Genomic DNA, 7,696 nt, shown 5'->3' on the forward strand with positions numbered 1-7,696 from the left:
TAATAGACATGAAGGAACAAAGGAGCTTAAACGTAAATATAGAATTATTTCCGTATTATTTTATTACTAAACACGAGTAGGTAGTCCATAACTCGGCCGACTTGGAGCCAAAAATTTACTGATTGGTTTTACACTGTACATATTTATATTTGTACTCTTTCCAAATTGAGCCATAATTACGAATACAAATAAAAATAAAAAATAAAAAATCTAGTTTTTGCCTAAGTTTTGTTTCTCGATTCATGGCCCGATGGCACTGCTAAAGTTTTGTTTTTCGATTCATGACCTGATGGCATGATAGGGCTACACAGGGGGTAGCCGGGTAGCCCATCCCCCACACATGTTCGTAAAGGCTCGAGCCAAAAACACCGTTAATTTTTTGGGCCAAGCTCAAGATTTCTATGATAAAGAATATATTTTTATTTTTTCTTTATTTTTCTTTTATAAAGTCACAGTAAAATGGTTATAATATAAATAAATCAGTTGTGATGATGTACGATCTGGACGCTCTTAGCTGGAGAATGCCTGGACGTACTCGCATGGCGAGCTTGATCAATCTGTAAAACAATGCTCAGAGGGACCGGGGTGGAAGACCCAGTAAGGTCGCTCTGATGCTTAAGTCAGTATTCTGTGTTTGCAAGTTCAGTATGAATGCTAGAGAGCTTGAATGTGAGTAATCGCGCGTACCTTTGCCTTGAGGATAGATGCCCTTATATAGTTGAGTAGTTGTGAACCTTACGAAAATGCTCTGGGATCCCTGAGCTGCATAGATAAGATCCATTCCGTTTTCGAAAGAGAGCAATGCGCCATTTGATAAGGTCTATCACTTTCCTCCAATTCGGACGGGGTGAGGATGAGCTCTGTTACTAGACGTCGTAATCCCGGGAGATTCAGAATCCGTTGGGGAAGCTTCTGTAGTCACTTACGTGGTACTTTGGTTCTTTGGTCCCGAACTGGCACCTCGGTTCTTTGGCTTCGAACTGGAACCTTGGTCCTTTGGCCCCAAACTGAATTAGGTGTCGAGGTGCTCAAAGTCTCGAGCTGCTGGCGAGGCTCCCTTGCTGAGTTGTCACCCTACTGGCCAATCGCATCCACGTGTACCTCGGTCGCTAGGTCGGGCCAAATTACCCCTCAGCAATTTCCCCCCACTCCTCGTGCCAGGGGTCGCAACCCCGGTGCGGGGAGTTTACGGTCAATGCAAGCCGGTTGGCCCGGTTTCATCTTGCCTCACCTCCTGGTTTTATGGTCAGATCAATTTAACCCATGTGGCTCAATGGAAAAACCAGGTCGCGTGTCGAGGACACGCAGATGCGACGTGGTTTATAAACTCTACGGACGCCAAAAATCGCACTCAACTGAAATCTTTCCTCGAAGAGAGTGCGGCCAGTTTTCACGAAAGCCGTAGGATCGCGTCGATCTGAATCGTCAGTTCCCGGATATGGTGGCTATAAATAGGGGGGACCCAAGTCCCCTTTCCTTCGTCTTTCAAAGTGCATCCGATAGTTGATGTCACGCATCCGTTCTTCAGCACGCGTCTTGTATCCGAGGCAGTTCGCTTCCTCTTTCGTCTTTCGGTGAGTTCCTTTGTTTCCTTTTTATTCATTATGCCTGGCCTTAGTTTAGATAGCCTTCTAGATGGGAGCGATGAGTCTGCTAGGGCCGAGGTGGGTACCTTAGTGCAGACTGTGGAGCCTCATCCTGCCGAGGTGGGCACTTCGGCACAAGATGAGGACCCCAATCCGTTCGATGTAGACTCACCTCGGCGAGAGCGAGAAGCTTCTGGAAAATTGGCTTCCTCCTCACACTGATGTCGCCTGTCAAACAGCTTCAGTCCGTCTACAATGACAACAGACAAGCTCCTCTCCTTAGTTGATCGCTATAGACTTCCTAACGACCTCGTTTATAATATCCCCTTAGGCAATTTTCCTTGGGATCATAGTCACGATGAGATCGTGATCTTCGAGGACCAACTCATAACTGGCCTTCGTTTTCCACTCCACCCTTTCATAATCGAGATCACCAAATTTTGACATCGCCATAGACTAGCTCCACCGGAACTCCATTCGCAATATTATAGGTACCATCTCCCTTTTTCACGACTATAATCAACCTCTTGATCTCGACATTTTTTCCTCGATCCTTTCCATCAAGAAGAATTCTGCATGTGTTCTACCCGAGCACAGGCGTAGTTACTACATGTCTCCTCGCCCCGGGTACAAGTTGTTACACGAGCTCCCCAACAAAGTCCCGGCCTGGAAGAAGCGTTACTTCGTAGTCCGTAACGCGGAAGGGTGGCATTTTCCAACCCACTGGAGACCCACCATTTAGGACCCCGGCGTTAGGCTGGATAAAAAAGTGCGGGAGGAAGTCCGAGCTTGGGCGAAGCTAGGCTTGAAGTTTGAGAACTTCGTGACCGAAGAGAAGCTCGCGCAGGCCAGCCTAAGTCCTCATGGTAGGTAGCTAATTGTTGTACTCTTTTTCTTATTTTGTTTTACTTTGATGTTGCATCTGACTCTATTCGTTGCTTTCTTGTAGTCATCATGGCCGACTTCTCTGCCGACTAGCTCTTCAAAGGCATGCAGAAGGGCAAGAAGAAGAAGAGGGCCTCCAAGAAGGCCCGCTTTCAAGAAGAGGTTCCCACTTCGGGCGTTGGTGTCACCACCTCCGAACCCCCAGTCGATACCCAACAGGCCCCGGTAATCGACCTGGTAGAGGAGGACCAAGATAGGGCTTCCCCACGCCAATTGCCCGAGGAAACTACATCTTCCGAGGCCCAGCAAGCTCAGGAGGCTGCCCCATTGGGCAGCGATATCCCAGCTCAGAGCGTCTTGAGCCCGAAGCTTGGTCTCCTCAAGAGCAAAGACGCGATCTTCCCTGAAGAGGCCACTCGGTGGGCCAAACTACCGGACGCTTAGCTCGGGGGAAGAGCGGTGACACACTGCATGGTGGTATGTACCCAACCTTCAATCCTTCTATACTTAGATTTTTTTCTCAATATTTATGTCTCGTTTTTTCTCTTGTCAGGTGAACTCTTCAATCCACGCCCTGGTCTACCAGTCCGAGATGAACTTGAAGCGGACTCTCGAGGCCGAGGAGTCATCTCGCAAGGCTCACTCCGAACTGAACTTGGCTCACAACGAGAATAACAAATTATTGAGGGATGCACGAGCTCAGAAAGAATTGTTGATTGTTCCGATGGCGAAGGAGGAGCTGAAGAAGCGCGAGGCAGCCCTTAAGAGAGAAGTCCAAAACCTCGACGAGCTAGTGAAGGAGCAGACTAACATCATGCTTTGTTCGATGGAGGAGGCGAAGCTCAAGGCCGTCGAGGAGTATAAGTCTTCGGCAGAACAATGTGAGTTGCTCTTCAAGACCGGAACAGCGGGCTACCGCAAAGGCTTCAAGCTTAGCAGGTGGTTGACCCGACGTAAGTTTCCTCACCTCGACCTCAGCGCCATCACAACATCAAAGATCACCGAGGAGATGGCCCTCGAGGCAGCTAAGGACCCCGACTCCAAGGAGGAGGAGAGCGACGACTTCCTCGACGAAGAGACTATGGAAGGGAAAGAGGGAGGTGACGCCGCCGATGACCACATGGAGACCGATCAGCCTACAGACGCTACTATTGGGGACGAAGGGCCCTGGATTGATTGATACCTCTTGCCTCTTTTCTAAGTGTTGGTTATCCTGAAGTGCCAAACTAACGAGTTGGACTCCAAGTAGGAATAACCTAGTATTGTTGTACGCCAAGGTGAATGGACATTGTAGGGTTTCTACCCGACTTGTCTATGCATGGGCTACTCTCTTGCCCAAGCCGAAGAGGCGACTGGGACTTGTCGCACCTATGCCGAGGAGGCAACTAGGACTTATTTGTCCATGCCAAAGAGGCGACTAGGACTTGTCTGCCGATGCCGAAGAAGTGACTAGGACTTATTGCAGTGTCGAGATCTTCTATCAGCTCGACACCGTGGCCCTTAGGCTTCTAGGAGTGACTCATAGTCCTCTCTCCAGCTCGTCATCTTTTTGACCAGTTCGATGGTCCCATGGACTTAGGGGAATTTTACCTTGGATTCATGGACTCATAAGTAGTACCTTCTTAGGTTGTCGATGTTCCATGCTCGAGATATCTGCTTCCCTTCCAAAGTCTCGAGCTCATATGTGCCTTCCCTGAACACCCGTCTTATACGGTACAGACATTCTCAGTTCGGTCCGAGCTTACCTACACCGGGCTCAGGTATCATAACTTCCTGGAGAACTAGGTCACCGACACGAAACTGTCGCTTCTTGATCCGGGCATTATAGTACCGAGCTACTCTCTGCTGGTATGCCGTAGTCCGGATGTAGGCCAGGTCTCGCACCTCCTCTACTAGGTCCAGGTTGGTACGGAGATCGTCGTCGTTTGCTTCCTCATCATAGGCCTCAAGTCACAATGTGGGTACCTCGATCTCTGTTGGGATCACCGCCTTTGTACCATACGTGAGGTTGAAGGGGGTCTCATCCGTCGCGGTCTTGACTGCAGCTTAATAGGCCCAAAGGACACTGGGCAGCTCACCCACCCGCAATCTCTTTGCTCGGGCTAGGTGAGCTTTCAATCTGCGAAGTATAGCCCTATTAAGTACTTCTGCTTGTCCATTCGCTTCAAGGTGTGCCACCGAGGTGAAGTTTGGCTGAATCCCCATCTCGGCACACCAGTTTTGGAACTTAATATCTTCGAATTGTTTCCCATTGTTGGATATCAGCACCTAGGGTAGTCCGAAGCGGCATACTATGCTCCTCTAGAAGAAATTTTGTATGTTACGAGCTGTGATGGTTACCAAGGGCTCGGCTTCCACCCACTTCGTAAAGTAATCTACTACCACAACTAGAAACTTCCTTTGCCCGATTGCCGGCATGAAAGGACTGAGGATGTCGATTCCCCACTGCGCGAAGGGCCACGAGCTGGTAAGGTACTTCAAATCGGTAGTAAGTTGAATGGTAAATATTGGCATGCCTCTAACATTTGTCACACTTCTTGACGAGCTCAAGTGTGTCTGCCATCATTGTGGGCCAATAGTAGCCATGCCTTAACACTTTCTATGCGAGGGCTTTACCCCCCAAATGTCCACCGACAAGCTTTCTTGGGTGTCGCAAAGTACGAGCTCAACTTCTGAGGGTCACAGGCAGCGCAGGTAGGGGAGCGTGAAAGATCTCCTGTACAGCCGTCCATCTATGAGGACGTACTTTGTTGGTTGACGCTCTACCCTCCGAACTGCATTGCGTTCTGCAGGAAGGTCTCGTGGAGTAGGTAATCGGCGAGTGGGTTGATCCAACTCGGTTCCGCTGGCAACATGGGAGTGACCTCTTCTGCCCCCCGAAAATGCTAGGCCCAGGTAAGTCCTCTATGTACACAGTTCGTATAGTGTTGTCGCTCGTGCTCGCTAGGCGTGATAAGGTGTCAACCTCAGCGTTCTCGGACCTCGGAATTTGCCTGATGAAACAAGAGTTAAAGCAATGCAGGATCTCTCTGACTTTGGCCAGGTAAGCTGCCATAGTTGGGTCGCGGGCTTCATAGTCGCTAGTGACTTGGTTGACCACCAGTTGTGAATCATTGTATACGATAAGGTGCTTTGCTCTCTTTTCCTTTGCTAAGTTCAGCCCAGCGATCAGCGCTTCATACTCTACCTCGTTGTTCGACACCTCAAATCCGAATCGGAGAGCATACTCCAGCTTCACCTCGCTTGGGTCGTACAGTAGCAGTCCCAAACCGCTTCCTCGTTGGTTGGACGAGCCGTCAACATGGAGGATTCAAGTCTCCTCGTCCCAGGTCGGTACTACTTTGACCGGGTCCGGTGTCGCACTGGTTGACGCCTCCGACGTGTGAGCGAGCTCAGTCAATTCAAGGGTCGGTGCGCCAAACGTGCAATCTACTATGAAGTCTGCCAAGACTTGGGCTTTTATTGCTGGTCGTGGCTCGAACCGGATGTCGTATTCGCTCAGCTCGATGGACTACTTCGTTAATCTTCCAAACACCTCGGGCTTAATCAGAATCTACCTCAGGGGTCTGTTGGTGAGAACAACAAATAGAGTGGGCCTGGAAATATGGACGTAGTTTCTGGGCTGCTATGACCAATGCGTACGCTAGTTTCTCACTCTCCGAATACCTAGTTTCTGCATCCTACAAAACTTTACTAACATAGTAGATGGGTCGTTGCACCCGATCTATTTCTTTGTGAATGGATGAGAGATTCATCGTATGGACACCCATATCTTACGGAATAAGGAGGCGAATTTCAAAAAATTCTCTCCCTTCAATTGGGAATCGCATTCCCTATTTGGAAAATCATATTTTCAATGATCAATCTTGAACCATAAACTGAACCAGATCTGAACCAAAAGGAGTAGGAGAGGATTATACCTGATACGGAGAAGTAATATCTCCCAATGGAGGTGTTCACACCCAAGGAAGGATCCAAAGACTGCTCCCACTGAAGATGGCGCAGTGTAGGATGGAGCAGAATCAACAGTGTTCTTCTCCAAGAACTCTGTCATTCGCAAGAATCAGCAGGATGACACGTGAGCACAGCTTCCTATCAATTCTTTCTCAAAGAACTGATGTCAAGATCGAATCTTGACTTCTCCTACAACTGGAGATCGAACTGGCAAACAGGGCGGCAAGAAAGAATTTTGCAGGGTTGCTTAATTCTTTCTTTTGTAATTTCAGCTCTGAAGAGGATCTGATTGTGTGTCTTCTAAAGGTTGCCGCCCCCTCCTTCTTTTGTTAACCTAAAAGATTAGCTCCTAATTGTGTGTCTTCTAAAGGTTATCGCCCCCTCCTTCTTTTGTTAACCTAAAAGATCAGCTCCTAATCCAATTAGGAGCTGCTTATCCAAATCATATTTGGATCAGCCCTCTCTTTAGGTGATAGGGATAAACCCTTATCTTATCTGCAAATTAGATTAGCTTTCTCCTAATCTCATTAGTAGGTTTCTATATCTGAATCACATTCAGATTTGGACTGTCTGAGTGGATAGGGTCAAGAATCTATCTTATCTGCTAATCCATCCCAGAATCCACCCCATAATTAACTAATTAAATAGCCCAGTTCGAAATGGGCTTTAGGCCCATTAAGCTTATGTGCTCACTTAACCTTCCTAACTGCTGCCCAGTTGGGCTTCCTTATGTGGCGTGGGACCCAAGCATTGATCTACACATCAGCCACATGGGTTCGGCCCAGCCTTTGTTACAAGGCCTGGCCGAATACACTGTTATGGACAGTGCACCCCCTAAAACCCATCAAATGGGCTCTATGTGCCCAACACTTACCCTAAGTGGTCCCTGGGTCAAGCCACCTTGTAACACCCAGGGACTGTGGGCAGATGCAAGATTAGCCCATCAGGTATTACCCTCAATGGTCTTACACAACCTCTCAGCCCATAATGATCATACACTGCCCGACAAGAGAAGACCTCTCCCTCGGCTGCAAGGAACAGTGTTGCACTCTCTACTTATATGGATCCCGGGAATTAAAACATTTTTGCAAACCTTTTAGAAACCATAATATATATACTTTTATATCTTATATAAAATATATTTTGCAAAACAAATCTCAACGATTGAAATCGGCTGCCGACAGTCTTGGTTTCCATCAGTAAGAGTGCATCCCCAATCATTACCTTTGTCCGACAAAGGGGTTGATCCTGTCACTATGATCACCCACTCA

Source organism: Nelumbo nucifera, chromosome 2, assembly GCF_055504915.1.
Source record: "Nelumbo nucifera cultivar China Antique chromosome 2, China Antique-T2T, whole genome shotgun sequence".
NCBI lineage: Eukaryota > Viridiplantae > Streptophyta > Magnoliopsida > Proteales > Nelumbonaceae > Nelumbo > Nelumbo nucifera.